General features: G+C 37.2%; 2 pseudogenes; both read left to right on the top strand.

Annotated features, from left to right (window-relative positions):
- Nucleotides 1–3,460: 3,460 nt before the first annotated feature.
- Nucleotides 3,461–4,101, top strand: LOC102894436 (annotated as a pseudogene).
- Nucleotides 4,102–15,714: 11,613 nt separating this feature from the next.
- LOC102893694 lies at nucleotides 15,715–16,296 on the top strand (annotated as a pseudogene).
- The last annotated feature ends 372 nt before the right edge of the window (nucleotides 16,297–16,668 follow it).

Below are 16,668 nucleotides of genomic sequence, written 5' to 3'. Positions count from 1 at the left end.
ATAATTTTCCTCAAAAGCATACTTCACTATGTAAATGCAAAGTGTTATCTTTTTTGACCATTTTTGTACACAGCATGGGAAAAAATGCAATGTCCATGATTTGATCAATTTCAAAATTTTCACTGAATTAGCTTCAGGAGGCTATAATGGTTTTTGTGTGATTAAAGCAGTTAATAGAGTAACATTCAGGTGACACTGTTTTTATAACAAACTGTGACCTGCTATACACAGAGCTGGCACCTCTTCAGAGATAATACTCCTAGTGCAGCTTTTCTAGTCTTAATCATGGATTACAAAGTAATCATTCAGTAAATGAGAATTTAAGTTTTTCTTCTGTAGCATGGGATTTCAGTAATAAGCAAAGGAAAATGTGATCTAGCATTTCTTCTAGATATACGTATGGCACATACGCAGGTGGCTGATTCATACTTTAAGACTTTGAGCATACTTAAATAAATTGTTTTCTCATTCTTGTTGAATAATTTTATCTTCTCTGTCAATTTTGGGCCAGCGTCTGTTGACTTTATTTCTTCTCTAAATTATGATTCGCATTTTCCTGTTTTGTTCCATCTATAACATTTTTTATTGAATGTTAGACATTATAGCTTTTAATTGTTAATTGTTTAGATTTTTTTTCTCTTTTTAAAGAGTGTTGAAATCTATTTTGGAACAAAGGTTAAGTTACTTGTAGATAAACATAATTCTTTCAAGCCTTGTTCTTAAGACTTGCTAGAGCAGAATTACAGGAGACTTTCCTCTAGGGCTACTTTAGCCCTAATACTAAGGCTGGCCATTCTGTATTCTCTACTAGATACTCTAGGTTTTCAAGGAGATCTCTTCACTCTAGGTGGTAGGAACTAAAATGTCTTTGAAAGCTTTGTAAGCTCTCAAATTTGTTCAAATTGTATCTTTCTCCCTGGAGGCTGTTTTTCTGTTTGTTTGTTTGTTTGTTTGTTTGTTTGTTTTGTCTGTTTGTGGGTGTAAGAATATTTTAAATCACCTATAATTTCATCACCCAGATAAAACCTGTGGTTACATTTTGAGTCTATCTTGAAGCTTTCTTTTTTTAGCAAATAGAAAGTAAAATGTTTTTCTGTTTGTTTGTTTGTTTGTTTGTTTGTTTGTTTTGTCTGTTTGTGGGTGTGGTTTTTTCTGTTTGCTTGGCTCCTTAAAGAGTTTCATGTTAAATGTACTCAGATTAGCATTCATCCAAATACCTTTTTAGCCCTCTTTCTTGCATAGCTCCTTATCCTCTGCTATTTCTCACAGTTCCAGCCACCTCCGCTTCCTTGAGCAACTGTATCTGTCTTCTTAACTCAATGAGGCTTCGAAGTATTTCTTGGGTTCCCAGTCCTGTGTAACAAACTAGAAATTGCCTCCAGATAGAAACTCATGGAAAATTTAGGATTAAACTTGTCTATTTCCTTGCTCTCAGGGCTCAAACTCCTGGGGTGCCTTTTATCCAATGTTTGAAAACAATTATTTCATATACTTTGCCCACTTTTCAAGTAATTTATAGCAGGAGAGCAATTCTCGTCCCAGTTATTCTTTCATAAGAGACACCTGTAGCTATGGAAACAATTATCTTTAGTGTTAATTATGTCTCATTGTGCCTATTTTGCCATGATGAGTATGATGTTGAAAGATGCCCATGTGTTCTTTGTGTCTGATCTAATTTAAGTAACAAATTTATCCCTATCCTTCAGTATACATTTATGTCAAATTGGGTTGGGAAAAGATTGGTTTACCAGTCAGGTCATTGTATTTTGTTCTAAAATAGTTTTTAAAAAATTAATGACGTTTTTAGGCTACATTTGTAATAGTGAATCTCCATAACTAGAGGCAAATTCATCACTGGTTGAATAAAATCTAATTTTTCAAATATTTCTTTTCATTGTTTTCAAATTCCAATTTTCTTTCTGGATGCTTTAGTAAAACCACCATATTCACGTTTCATTTGTGTTTCTTGAATTAACAGATATAAATCCCATATTCTCACTGGCGTCCTATTTTCTAGTCATGTTTGTGATGTTATTCTGAATTGTTCTATTTATATTACCATTTTCCTTGCTACTTGTAGAATCGTAGTTCACTATTTGTAGCCATTGATCCATTTTTGTGCATGCGAATTAGGGATATATCTTAATGGATTATTTACAAGGAAAAGGCATATATAGCAAACTTTTAAAATAACATTAAAATGACATGGTAGTATATTTCTATTTACATAAAGGTTAAAAATAATCTATGCTGATACATATGATAAAGCATTTCCGTTTTTAGGGCTACTGAGTTGGAAGGGACACAGTGAGGCTCATGGGATGCTGGCAAAGTGTATCTTAATAAAGGCACTAGTTACATGGGCATGTTTACTGAGTAAAAATTATTGAACTGTTCAAATACATTTAGCATTTGTTGTTTTTATTGTGTGTATGTTATAGACTGCAAAATAATTTTGTTAATGACATGCAATTACGTTAGCTGAGATGAACTGTGACTTAAATGAAGGACTATTGAGATAAAGTAAACAACGCAATCTTATAGTGCATGTGAAAACTTTCATAAAAATGAAATTTGAATGAGAATTTCTATGAGGGTAATCTTACTTTTAAATCTTTACTTCATTTCTTTTTCCTTTAAAGCCACGAAATCACTTGTGGAACAGTTAATATGTGCACAGGACAACCAAGGTTTCATGGACCATACATTGAGGAACTCTGACTTATAGAATGGGTTTTAGGTACTTTGCTTTCTGCTAATTTTGCGTAATGCAGCAATAGAAGCTGAAGAATCTAAAGTAATCAACCACATTGCTTAACCAATAGAATGTCTCTTTCTGGCGGACATATTCAGTATTACATTCCAATTAAAATTTCTGGCAGATTATTTGTAATTAAACTGGCAGTTAAACAATTAACTTTTCCTATATAATTTTTTTTAAAAATAATATATAAACGTCATGTTTTAAAAGGCAAATAATAAAGAAGACTTTATGAAGAAAAGCGGGGGAAACAGACAGATATATTGTATCATTATTTCATGATTTATCTACTTTAATATTGTCTATTGACACCTGGAGATATAGGATAAAAATATAGTTCAGTACAAAAACAGTTTGGGAGTTTCAGAGTTGAAGGAGATTTTGAAGTTTGCACAACCCTGAGAGAAACTTCAGTGAAAATATTGCAAAAGAAAAAAGTAATTAACTTGATAACATAGCAATAGAAACTTTTTGAAACAAATACAGTAAGGAAAAGAAATGGGTGGAAAAAAAAAAAAAAAACATCATCAATGACCTGTGAGACAACAAAAAGTAGCCTAACACATATGAAATTGAAGTTCCAGAATAAAATAATAGAAAATTTGAAAAATTTAGGCTGACAGCACAGAGGTGAATGGGCCAGCTGATTTAGAGAGGTGACAGCAGCAAAGAACCCGATACGGGCGAGGGAGGCCGGAGATGGCTTTGGCTGGAGGCGGCGCCTGCGAAGGCAGCGTGGGTGGCAGACCGGCCTCTCCAGCGGCCCTTCCTGATCCGGGCGATTGGCAGGACCGCGAGAGAGTGGCAAGTCGACTGTGTGTAAGAATATCATGGAGATGCTGGGACAGAACGAAGTAGACCACCAGCAGCAGAAATTGGTCATCCCGAGCCAAGATAAGGTCCTGACAGTGGAACAGAAGGCCAAGGCTTTCGATAATGATTTGATGCACAGGACTGAAAAACATCGTGGAGGGCAAAACTGTTGAGGTCCCAACCTATGATTTTGTGACCCATGGTGGTCTAAGACCCCTTACAGACGTGGTCCTGTTTGAGGGCATCTCGGTGTTCTACAGCCAGGAGATCGGGGACATGTTCTACCTGTGCCTCTTTGTGGACACCAACTCCGATGTCACGCTGTCGAAAAGAGTTCTCCAGGACATGAACTGTGGAAAGGACCTAGAACAGATCCTGACCCAATACACCACCTTCGTGAAGCTAGCCTTCGAGGAGTTCTGCCTGCCGACGAAGAAATATGTCAACGTGATAATCCCTTGTGGGAATGACAATATGGTTGCCACCAATCTGATTGTGCAACACATCTAGGACATTCTGGATGGTGACATCTGCAAGTGGCACCATGGAGGGTCCAATGGGTGGAGCTACAAGAGAACGTTTCTAGAGCCAGGAGACCATCCTGGGGTGCTGACCCCGGGCAGCAGAGACTCCACTGAGGAGCAGTGCTCGGCCTCCCGCAGGCCCCCCAAGAGACGGCCGCCTGCCCCTAAAAATGCACTGTCGCTTCCTCTCTCGCTCCAGTACTGCCAGAAGCGTTTGGGTCAGGGCATTCCTCATTAACACGGGGAACCGGGATGTGTCATACCTACTCACTTTGATGGGACACTGGCAGGCGTTCCTGGTGTTCGCATTTGCTTTTTCGCATTACGGAGTGTTAAGTCTCGAGGTCACTGGGAAGCGTTCCAGACTATGTGATGAACCCGTGGTATCTACTTCCAGAAGGAACACAAGTCACATATTTTGGGGAAGACTGAGGAAACAGCCTGGACACTGGCTATTTTGGTGTTTTTGACAGTGATCCCACAGAGAGAGACTTTCTACTGTGATCTGGTTGTCATACACATTTACATAAAACTGAAAGTGTGAACAAATAATACTTCCCTTTTTGTATGTTAAAAAAAATTTAAGGCTGAAATACTTCCAAATTTGATAAAAATTATAATCCCAGAGATTCAAGAAGCTCAATAAAACTTAAGTAGGAGAATGAAGAAAACAGACTAAAGCACAACTTAATCAACTTGTTGAAAATCAGTGATAAAGGTAAAATCTTTAAATATCATCAGAGAAAAAAGATGCATTAGATATAGCAGAATAAAAATAAAAACGGTTGCAAACTTGTCCTCTGAATCAATGCAAACTAGATACATTGGAGTGACATCTTTAAAGTACTAAAAACATAAACTCCTCTCAATCTAGAATTTCATACTCAGTGAAAAATATCTTTCAAAACTGAAAACAAAATAGACCTTTTTCAGGAAAAAAAAAACACTGAGGCAATTTATCACCTGCAAACTGGCACTATGAAAACTGTTGAAGATATTCTGTAGACAGGAAGAAAATCATACCAGATGAAAATATGGATCTATGCAAAGGAATAAAAAGCACTGAAAATGCTAAATATGTGAGTAAACAATTTTTAAATCTTTTTAAAAGATATTTGAGAGCAAGATGGCAGACTAGGTGGTCCCCCACTCATGTCCCCTCATAGCAACAATAATTTGGCAGACATCTACAGACAAAATATCTTTGTGGGAACTTTAGGATTCAGGTAGGAGCTTTTTGAAACCCTGCTGGAGCCCCAGACCAAGCAGGATGATTTTGAGAAGGTGGGCCTGTGCCCAGGTGGGAAGATACCAACCATGGTCCCAGCCACGGACCCAGACATAGCTCCATTCCCTTATGGATTCAGCTACAGCCCCATTTGGCCTCAGTCTTGCCAACAGCACCATCTGCCTAGCGACTCCCAAAATATTATGAGATTTACCTCCAGAAGCCTAACTAGGTTCCCACAGTAAATATCAGAGAAAACTGCCCCTTATGCTTCTAGCGGGAGTAAGGGGAAAGGAACCATTTTGAAATACACCAAAAGCATTCTGTTATATTTACAAAGGTTTTGCCCTAAGAAGAAACTAGTTATCCAGAGTCTAAGCCACTGGGATATTATCAGAGACTGAAAGACCTAGGGAAAGGGAAATAGCCAACTCCACACATTCTAGTTAACCTGTTCTTTCTAAGGGGGTAGAAAATTTGAGCAACTCATGGGAAGTTCACCATTCAAGGCACAGGATTACTAAAAGACTGTTGTTAATTCTGCCTAGAGGACAAACATATGACTCCCCCTCTAAGGAATGCAGATGTACCAAGAGGGTCTAGCCATCAGCTATAAGCAGGGATCTAGTCAAGACAGAGAGTCAGCACGAGGGAGGTCAAACACTAGGCAGCCAATATAGAATCATGGGACTGAGTTGCACCAGCTAGACTCATGGTGAGACTGAGTGAACACAAAGCAGAACCCTAATTCTTAACCCTAAACTCTATGAGGCTAATGGAAAAAGTAACAAGTCAGAAATATATAAATAGGGATATAAAACAAGGATCCAATTACTGAAAATGGAGTATAAGACAGCAATGTAATAACCAGGGTGACCATGCAGTCATAGAATTCCAGCATTAGTAAACAGGAAAGCGCTCTTTCAGAGCGTATTTGTACCAAGAGGGTCCAGCCATAGGCAGGCATTCATCTTGAAGGGTCATACTCAGAAATAAGGATGGTATGATTTTATTTCCTTCAGTTCCTGAGGCTCAGACTTAATTGGCAGGTTTAATTAGAAGACGTTTTCTGCTTTCCTTCCTTTTTCCAGAATATATATGATTAAATGTCATGTAAGTCAGGATCTCCATATGCACCTTAGTTTGAGCCTTCTCAGTTTCCATCGATTGTAACTAAAGAAGTGATTCTCAAATGAATTATCTGAGGAGAAAGTGAGCCTCCACCTCAATAAACTTATGAGTGGACAATGCAAGACTGCTCTCAGAGAGTGGAACCATGAGATAATAAAATCAGTGCGTGATGGGTCACAGCAGAGACACACTAAATCATCTTAAGGTGAATCTAACTCCCAGGCCTTTAGACTTGACTGAAAATAATTAATACATATACAAATGGAATTACCCCCCACAGAAGTGTAGAAAAGAGATTATCTCTAATGCCAAGGTTGAAGGTCAAACACTGGCCTCTAGTTCATTCACTAAAGTTATGCCTCTCAGTAAACTTCTCTTGGCAATGCCAAAAAAATCAGGTTATGCTATCCATGAAAATATACACACACATACCCCTTCCTGACACCCCTATCTGACACAAGAGCAATATACTTTATGAACAGTGGATCACAAACGTTAGTTTTTACACTCACCCATTGGACTGTCATTTGCAAAGGCTGGCAGACATCTACAACTCTTAATTTGGGGATGTTAAATACTCAGGGTTATAGTACTGGGGCCTTAGAAATAACAAAATGAGTTAAGTGAAGATACTGTCAAGCACCCTTTGGCATCATTGTCTGAAGTTTGTAGCTCATAGTTTTCCTTTAATTAAACTCTGCTTGCTCTATTCAGCTATTTAAATTACACAGACTATGATGTTCTGTCAAATGCTCTTAAGGATAACGTAGAATTTCCCTCACTAATTTCCGTCTTTCATTCAACATTTCTGTTCCGTTAACACAATGAGAGGCAGGAAAATGAGGTTCCTTTCTGGTTGATTTCTTAGCAATGTGAAGAGTGCAGTGCAAGCAATGTATGAACGGAAAATGAACTGTAAGGAAAGTTACGGTGAAGACATCTACAGCCCTGATTTCTCGTAACCCATTATGTTTTAGAAATTCAAAGGGTTTGTTTGAAAAGGTTCAAGTGCTTCTACAAACCCGAAACCCCTCATTGAAAGCTAGCTCTCATCTCTGAGCAGGAGGGTGTACCTGAACTCATCAGAGGAGTGGATTCACTGGAGCTTTCGGCTGAGATAGACAGCAGACACTCAGCTTGCCTTCAAGGGTCCTTGGTACACTTCACAGCCCCAAAGAAAGTGACCTAGCAAACTGGAGAACGGCTAAGTGAGGAAAGGTGTAAAACAGGCCATGCAAAATAAGTAATTAAGGGAGGAAAAAGGAGATCTTACACCAACAAGCACTGAAGAAGCCATGGCCTTCACGCTGAAGGGAGATATTCTGTCTCTGCATTAAATTTGAGGGCACAGATAACTAAGCTTGAGCACAGGAATAGCGATGAGAATTTTTGTTAAGCTTCTCTCTACTAATCAGCATAACAAATGTTCTACGATTTTACCTTTTTTTTCATTTTTTTCCCTGTTTCTTATTCTCTCTTCCTCTTCTTTAGCATTTTCCTGTCTACGGCTTTCTGAATTTCCTTCTCTGTGAGTCAGCCTCATCAGTGACCGGAGCCACCAGACCTAATTTAGCCCAGCTGGGGGTAATCAGACTAAACCAGGCACACCTGATTTGTATTACTAACTGCTTTATGGGAAAACATTGAAGTTTTTAGAAATTTTCTAGACATGCTCAAGAACTCTGTGCCCTGAGACTGGGTCCTCTTTGGGGTCTATTGTCAGGTGGGAACAAAGTGTTCCTGAATTTTGAGCTACTGCCCTTACTGGAGCAGATATTTCAGTAAATAACCTGGTACAAGATCCTGGGATTCCAAGTCAGAATTGTTGAGTTTTCTTATTCCTCGTTCTGACATCATCTCTATGAAAGTAACCTTGTACAACCTTTCCCTCTGCACCTCAATTTTCTCGTCCGAATTAGGAGAATTGACAGAGAAGGAGAGTAAGTTTCACCTTCTCTTACAATCACCACAGATTGTAAATGGTTGCTTGGTTCACGGTGTTCTGAGGTAGTCTAAATGTCCTGGTTCAATATTGTCACTGTAGTCTGTTCTATTTGCATTATATCATAATGACTAATAGCAGTGGTTAAGAACACTGGATTTGGAATCAAAGCTTTCTGGACCCACTTATCAACTGCGTAAGCATTAACATGTTACTGAGCTTCTCTAAGCCTCTCTTTCCTCACCTGTAAAATGAGGAGAATAATATAACCTATCTTCTACAGTTGCTGTAAAACTGCATTAGATCATTCATATAAAGTTCATAGCACTATGCCTCACAGTGCATAAGCCCATAGTATATATAGCAATTATCTGCCATGGGCAGAGGATTGAGGAGTGGTGCTTTACCAGTTACCATCCCTAAACCAAGTACTTTCTAAGGTGCTTTCCAGTTCTTGACTTATGTTTTTGTGGATACCGAAGCAGCACTGGTTGAGGCTTAGTCACCTTAGCAGCTTGTGTGATGGAATTTGTGGTAGGCCTAAGTAGATGTTGACAGTTTTCCTTGATCGGCTATTTCAGTTCAGTTTGCCATCTAGTTTTTGGAATTCTTTTAACTAGGCATGTCTCCCCACTCAAAAAGCAATTAGTTAGAACCAGAAGGTAAAAAAACAGGCAATTATGTTGAACTCAAAGATTAACTTTACATTGAACTGATTTATATCAGTTGATTTATAATTAAGCTGATTATATCTTTTTTATCTCTTTAATGAATCTAGTATTTTTTTGTGGTTTGGTGCAGTTACCACTTTCAAGTCAAACAATTCTAACTCACCCTTCTATAGATTCTGGAAAAATCAATCATTCGACACATTTTTGGAATGCCTATGCACTCAGGCATTGTTATGTCCACTAAAGACTCAAAAGCATACAAGACATGGCTCTTAGAGCAAAAGAGCACAGAATCCGAAAGACACGTTCTAGAAGAATTCTTGAGTTTTTCTAGCTCTGATTCCATATGTTTAACATATTAGTCCTTTACCCTCTATGGTCAGTATTCCCGCATTTACCCATATCCAGTTCCCTTTTCCTTTCTAGGTATAGGGTTAACTGCATTCTCACTCTCCCTTACAGGTAGATGAGAACATGTGATTAAGTCTGGCTAATGAAATATGCATGGAAAAATTATGTGTCACCCCCCTCCAAGGAAGTTAAGATTAGGTGAAAGTGCCCATGCTTTTTCTTTCCCAGACATTGGTGTTCTGGAAGCCCCCCAGCAGATATGGTAGCATTTAAAGGTGGACCATTCATTGAGCTGTGAACCTGCCATTCCTACCCTGTCTCACTGCCTATTTGTGTGGGATATGTAAACCGAACAAAATATAAGCCCTTGCTGTGTTAAATCACTGAGATTTTTAACTGTAGCATAGTACAGACTACGCTTAACTTTTTATTTTAAATAAAGGCTTCCAACCACAGAGAGAACATATTCTCACCTATGCATATTAACTCCCTTCTCCCCCAAATATTTGAGGTTGAAGAATATTTAAAACATCATTTCTGCAATATGGAGCACAAGCTAAAACACCGAGAAAATTTCAGTCTTATCACCAAATTCGTCTCTGTCCTACCTATATTTTATACACAGCAGTGCTTTTATATAATTGCTCAGCTTATCTGCTAAAGCTAGTAAATTGTGTGAATTATTTTTAGTACATTTAATACTAAAGTGGCCACATTTTGTGTCATGATAAATAAATCTAATTCTTCAAATCCTTTAAAAAAAAAACATGCTATTTTTACTTAGTTTTAGAGTCAAGAAATACCTGCGTCGATAATACAGGGCTTGGTTATGAGTTGACTTGAGAGTTTAATACAACATCACTAGTCTCCAGATCACGACCACATCCAAGGTCATTTCCTCTGTAGCATATTTGATATGTGTTGTTATAAGCAACTGCAATTAATTTCTGCAATTAAGATAATAGTATTCTCTTATGATTAGAAAGTTTCTGAGTTTTCAAAATTTTGACCACTATTTTTTTATTAATAAAATTTTTTGGCGTGACACTGGTTAATTAAATCAAATAAGTTTCAATTTTATAATTCAACAATATGTCACATACACATGGCATTGCGTGTTCACTACTTAAAGTTAGATTTCCTTCCATCACCAAATATTTGACCCCTTTTGACCACTATTTTACAAAGAAAGACATAAATATATAAGTAATTCATAAATGTTAAAGATAGAGATATCCACTATTTTTATATACTAAAAAGTGATGTGATAAGTTTTAAAATACATTTACAGTTCATGTTGATTTTTGCATGTGTTTATAATCTATAAAAGACCTAAACAAAATTAGTGATTTTCTTTTTGTGATTGTTTCTCTTACGCACCTGGTATATATCTACATAAAATCAAACTCCAGGTGGAAGTGGAAACGCTCAGTAAAATACTTGTATATTTTGCTTCTCCATACCACCACGTGACTATTCAGAGACATTTGTATAATTGGTAACGTTCTAAACTTTTATAGTCAACTCATGAAACTTACAACCTAGTTTTGTATACATGACCGGAAACTAGAAATCAATCCACAGCCAAGCTCATACCTCTATTAAAGCCCTTATTGCCTTGTGTCAAAGTAAACCCTATGTGTACAGGTCTCTCTTTATGAGGATAGTATGAGCTCCTTGAGTTTTGCCTAGTATTTGTCTCTACCTTCAGTACACCCGCTCCTCACCAGATGTATTTTCCCGTCCAGCAGCCAGTAATCTCCAACACTTTAATGGTCTTCTATTAACAAGAGGTGTAATGTCCAAGCTCCTAATCAGCCATTCAAGTTCCTCTAAGATCTGGTCTTTGGCTACCCCTCTAGGTCCAGCTATTATTCTCCTGCCCCCAACCAAACCCCCTATGTGAGGTCCATCAAAGCGTGGGCCACAAATTAACCCTATGAGATTTGGCTTGATGTCACCTCTCAGGGAAGCCTTCTCCAACTCCTGAGTAGTACTGGAAGCCCCTCTTTGGTGGTCCAGCACTTATCTCTTCCACGGTACTTATTTCCGTGCATAACAATTGTCTGTCTCTTTGTCTATTTTCTCCATAAAGGCTGGGAGCTCTTTAAAAGCAGAAACCCTTGCTTATCCTTTGTGCTTTCCCAGTTCCTAGCAGTGATCCTGGATGTGGTAGTATGAGGAAGTGAGATGAAATTGAGCCTTGCTTAACATTTGGTAGCCATAGCCTGGAAAACACACAGCCAATGGTGTGCTGGAACCAGATCATACCAGCTTGTGAGAGCCAATTGTGTGCATTTCTTCCCAGCTCTACATACAGCGGCTTGAAATTGGCTATGGTAGCTGAAAACACTATGGAAATTAATAAATGGTACAAATCAAGGTTTTTTAATTTTTCTTTCAGAGATCTGGTTGTTTTCCTTTACCATCGCATCACTGGAAAACATTTGTCTACTTTGGTAAAGAGGCAAATTGTCCAAATGTATCATGAATTCAAGCAAGATAGCTCAGGTACTTAAGATTTTGAAAAACAGAAATAACTTTTTTGTTATTTAAAATATAATGCTTTCCCAGTCACAGCTTCGTGACTGGTTTGAGAAGGATTTGTAGTTTTCTTTAGTAATGATTGCCTAAGAACCTGAGTAATTGATGATTCTATGTATAGTAACTATGATAATTTTGTTAATTTCATCATCTTAATAACTTAGTTGTGCAAAAATTCCTAAATATTAGCATATATTTTGGTGAGTAGTGGTAGTTAAGAAAAATGGGAAAGTACATGTATTTAGTCCTAACAAAAAACAGTCTGTACCCAACCAGCTATTTCTAAAACATCCTTCAAATAGAAATTTCAAAGGCCAAGAGGTCTACTAGTTAGCAGTGTGCATAGCTCTTGAAGTACTCATTTCTTTAGTTGTGCTATTATGAAAATATCAGATGGGGACTGCTCTGATCAGGAATTTTAGTGGAAATGATTCTCTCCCTATCATTTTCATGGCATATAAATAGATTCAGAAAAGGATTCAGGTAAAATGAATGATTTCAAACTATGAAATATATAAGAAATCTCCTAGAGAATCATAACGGCTAAGTATTTGTGATGATATAGTTCAGTAGTTCCCAAACATCATTGGTGCTGGTTGGCCTAAAAGCATCAGAATTACCTGGGGAGCTGGTTAACATCTTCCTGTACCCAATAAAAAGAAGTTCTATGGTAAGCCCTGGGAATCTATATTTTTAACAAGTTCCCCAGATAATTCTAGTACAGTGATTGAAGGCACTAGTGTAGTTTTGTTACCCTATGTCCACTCTTGCAAACATTTGTTTTAGTTTGTAAGTTTGTCTTTTACTTTAAAACATATGCCCTCAAATCTGAGTAATGACCATGAAGAGAAGCCAGAATTCATCAGTAACATCAACAAATAGCCAAAAAAGTTTTTCAATATAGAATGCAAATTATTGTGCTTACACATGAAAAATGAATTGGGAAATGAAAGCAATTATCTCAATAGTTTAGCTTCCTTTCCCCCTTGAAATATTCTCTCTGATGACCTGTCCAAATAATTAAAGGACAGGTGCTTTGATCATTGATTTTTCCAGATAATTTTCTTAATTCTTCTTTTTGAATATGTGAGACTATTCTTAAATTTTAAAAAAATGATCAGAGGCATGGACTTTCTATGGCTTTTCCTTCATGAATATCTTTACTTATTACGTATGATAGAACAACTCCTTAATGATTTAAAAGCCAGTTGCAAACTGGAATTTTTTGGCACAATGGCAAGTTGGTGTCTCAAAAAATGTGCGTGCAACTACTTAAACAGAAACAAATCTGCTTTGTGTATATATGTGTATATATATGTGTGTGTATATATATACACACACATACATATATACATACATATATATATATATACATATATATATATGCAATTGCATATGTACCTTTGCTTTTTCTGAGCAGTTTTACTTATCTCAGTTGAGTTTGCCTTTGCATGCACCTCAAGAACTACATGTAGACTTTAAAAGCAGCAGATGGGCCTGCACAGGAGCTATGAGTCAATGTTCTGCTTTACTTTAGAATGTATCACTTCCTTAGAATATATACACTTGTAACAGAAACACAGGGTGTTTTCTTTAGCTCCCATGAGTACATAATCTTTCTCTTTTGTATTGGATTATACATTTTCTATGAAAGAAAACCCAGAGGTTTCTGTTTTATAACTATAGATTTCTTATGCTACCTTGTTGTTGAATGCTTCCAGATGTCATTATAACCACATGTAATTCTCATCTTAATTCATAAAACATTTAAAAAATTTATGCCAACATTTGGCACCCCTAGTAGTACCTTATTTCTGAAAAGAAAAACATTAAGACATAAACTTATGGGTAATAATATTTAAATACAGGAATTACTTAGACTTTTTTTTTTTTGAATTTGGATCTGCGTCATTGGCTTTATCACCTTGGTTCTAATGTCTTGTCCAGAGCCACTCATTTAATTACTTTTTCAAAACATTCATAACACAACATGGCTATAACCATATAGCTGCTGGCCTTACTGGAATTCTAATGAAGATCACTTATAGTATTTGATGCAGCCTTCCTTTCTAAGTGTTACCATTAATTCAGATTAAAATGTTATGTTAATGTGCTTCCTGCCATACAGGGAAATGAAGACATCCTTTATTGACAGTGGGGATGATTTGGGTTGATAAAGACAGGAGTAAGTTACATTATCTTTATTTTCACAAAAACTCAAGTCGAAGATGAAAATAATCAGAATATTACAAATATTTTGGAACTTAAGACATGAATTAGACGTTAGTCATATAAATAAATACACTATAGTAGAATGGAAAGAGCTTTGTTGCAACAGGGAAGGGCCTTGAATTCTGGTTTAGGCTCAGCTACTATCAAGTTGTGTGGCCTTGGGAAATCATCTAATTTCTCTGGGCATCAGTTTCTTAGTCATGATATAAGGATATTGAATTGGATGGTCCCTAAAGTCTCATGGAACTCTAATGATTTAGAAGGGGGAAAGTAAAATCACTCAACATTAGTAAATTGTAATGGTTAGAAGTCATTTCAGCATGATAGTTTGAGGCTACAGAGGGCTAGAAACATGAGAGCAAGTGTTTTCAAGATTTTATTCAAGAACAAGTTGGTAATAGTTGTTGTGTGTGGCACCATAGAGTTATCTATATTCTAGAATTACAATTAACAAGGCCCTTAGAATAGGAGCAAACATATCTAGAAAGAAGACCCATAAAAGCAGAAATAATGGAAAAATACTCGCTTTTAAATTTATTAGAGACAAAAATAGTACTGTGACTCAATTTGGATTCAGTTTACAAAAATAATTGTAATGCGATTCAATCTAAAGTGGTTGTTCCTCTTGGGCAAAGGCAAGAGTTGAAAAAAAATTGACGAAACTTAAAAATAGGTCAAGAACTACCAAATGTATGGTTCACATTGCAGACTGTGAAAGTGTGAAAAATGAATTGGAACACAGATACAGAAAATGCATATATAATTTGAAGGAGAGACTCAGCTGAGAAACATGAGGTGCAGATTTAGAATCTAGCTCATCTTTGAGATTTAAATACTCATGATGGATTTTCACTAGCTGGAAATAATAGAATGGAAAAGTCTTTAATGAGTCCTTTCAGAAAAATAAATACTTAAGCAGTGCCACATAATGACTTCAATTCAGCACAAACACATGTAAAGTTTCATCAATTTGCTTCTTTTTGTTAGATGGATCATTTTTTTGTTGTTGTTGTTGTTGATTGGGAGGGATCCAAGCAGGAGCAAAATAATTCAGTGGAAAAGTCACTGGCCAGATTAAAGACCCACATATAGCCTTTCGATTATAAGATACACTCTTATTTCAGGAAATGCTAAATTATGAATTTTGGAAATACAGTGATTAGTCTACTTATCTGCCTTTCCTCTTCCCCAGCTATTCAATGCCTTCATCCCGTTGAATTATGTTTGGTGAGACAGGAGTCACCATTGACTCTGTGGATGTGGTCAATCCCCAACCCACCTTAATCTAAGTAATAGACTAAGTAATGGACTAAATTATCTTCAAAGCACATCCTTTAACTTTTAAATTATTTTCATGGCCCTTTTTAGCTTCTCTCTTTTATACTGTATAGTAAATTGGAAAACCTGGCTTTGCCACGAAATAGTTTGATGACTTTGTGAAATAATTTCCCTATGGTCCTCACTTCCCTCGTCTATGAAACAAACATCTCTTTGCTTTCACTGCTGTGACCACAGCCATGAGTATGCTCGCATTTCACAAGAGACTTGCCTCCAGTGTCCTCCACTGTGACAAAAATAAGGTCTGTTTGGACTCCAATGAAACCAGTGAAATTGCCAATGCCAACTCCCTGTCAGCAGATTCAGAAGCTGATCAAAGATGGGCTGATCATGCAGAAGCCTGTGACTGTCCATTCCAATCTCAATGCCAGAAAAACACCTCGGCCCACAGGAAGGGCAGGCATATGGGCGCAGGTAAGCGAAAGGGTACTGCCAACTCTCGAATGCCTAAGTAGTTCGCCTGGATGAGGAGGATGAGAATTCTTCTCTGACTGCTCAGAAGATACTGTGAATCTAAGAAGATTGACTGCCACATGTATCACGGCCTGTACTTGAAAGTGAAGGGTAACGTGTTCAAAAACAAGCAGATTCTCGTGGAACACATTCACAAGTTGAAGGCTTGGAAGAAGCTTCTGGCCGACCAGGCTGAGGACTGCAGATCTAAGACCAAGGAAGCACGCAAGTGTTCTGAAGAGCAGTTCCAGGCCAAGAAGGAGGAAATCGTCAAGACTCCATCCAAAGAGGAAGAGCCCAAGAAATAAAACGTTGCACCTCTATTACCTATTCATAGTGGCCTCGGCTCCCACATAGATAAATCATTCAATAAAATTAGCCTTCATCTGCCTGAAAAAAAAAAATCTGTAAGATCCTGTTTAGATCCACAGCTTGATGGATTATATTTGTATCTTCTCATGTGAATATCACCTGTATGCTTTGTTCATTGTTTTTCTACTTCTGCAATCCTTTTTGGGATTCAGTGTGGTTTATTCATCGGTAGCATCCCAAGAGGAGCATAATATTTCAAATAAGAGAAAATTAACACAATTTGAGTATTCAAGTCATTATTTAATTATTCACTCATTCAACCAATACTTACTAAGACCCTACTAAGTGCCATTAAGGTGGAGAGCTCC

Source organism: Pteropus alecto, unplaced genomic scaffold (assembly GCF_000325575.1).
Source record: "Pteropus alecto unplaced genomic scaffold, ASM32557v1 scaffold309, whole genome shotgun sequence".
Lineage (NCBI taxonomy): Eukaryota > Metazoa > Chordata > Mammalia > Chiroptera > Pteropodidae > Pteropus > Pteropus alecto.
This window is presented reverse-complemented; position numbering and strand designations above follow the sequence as displayed.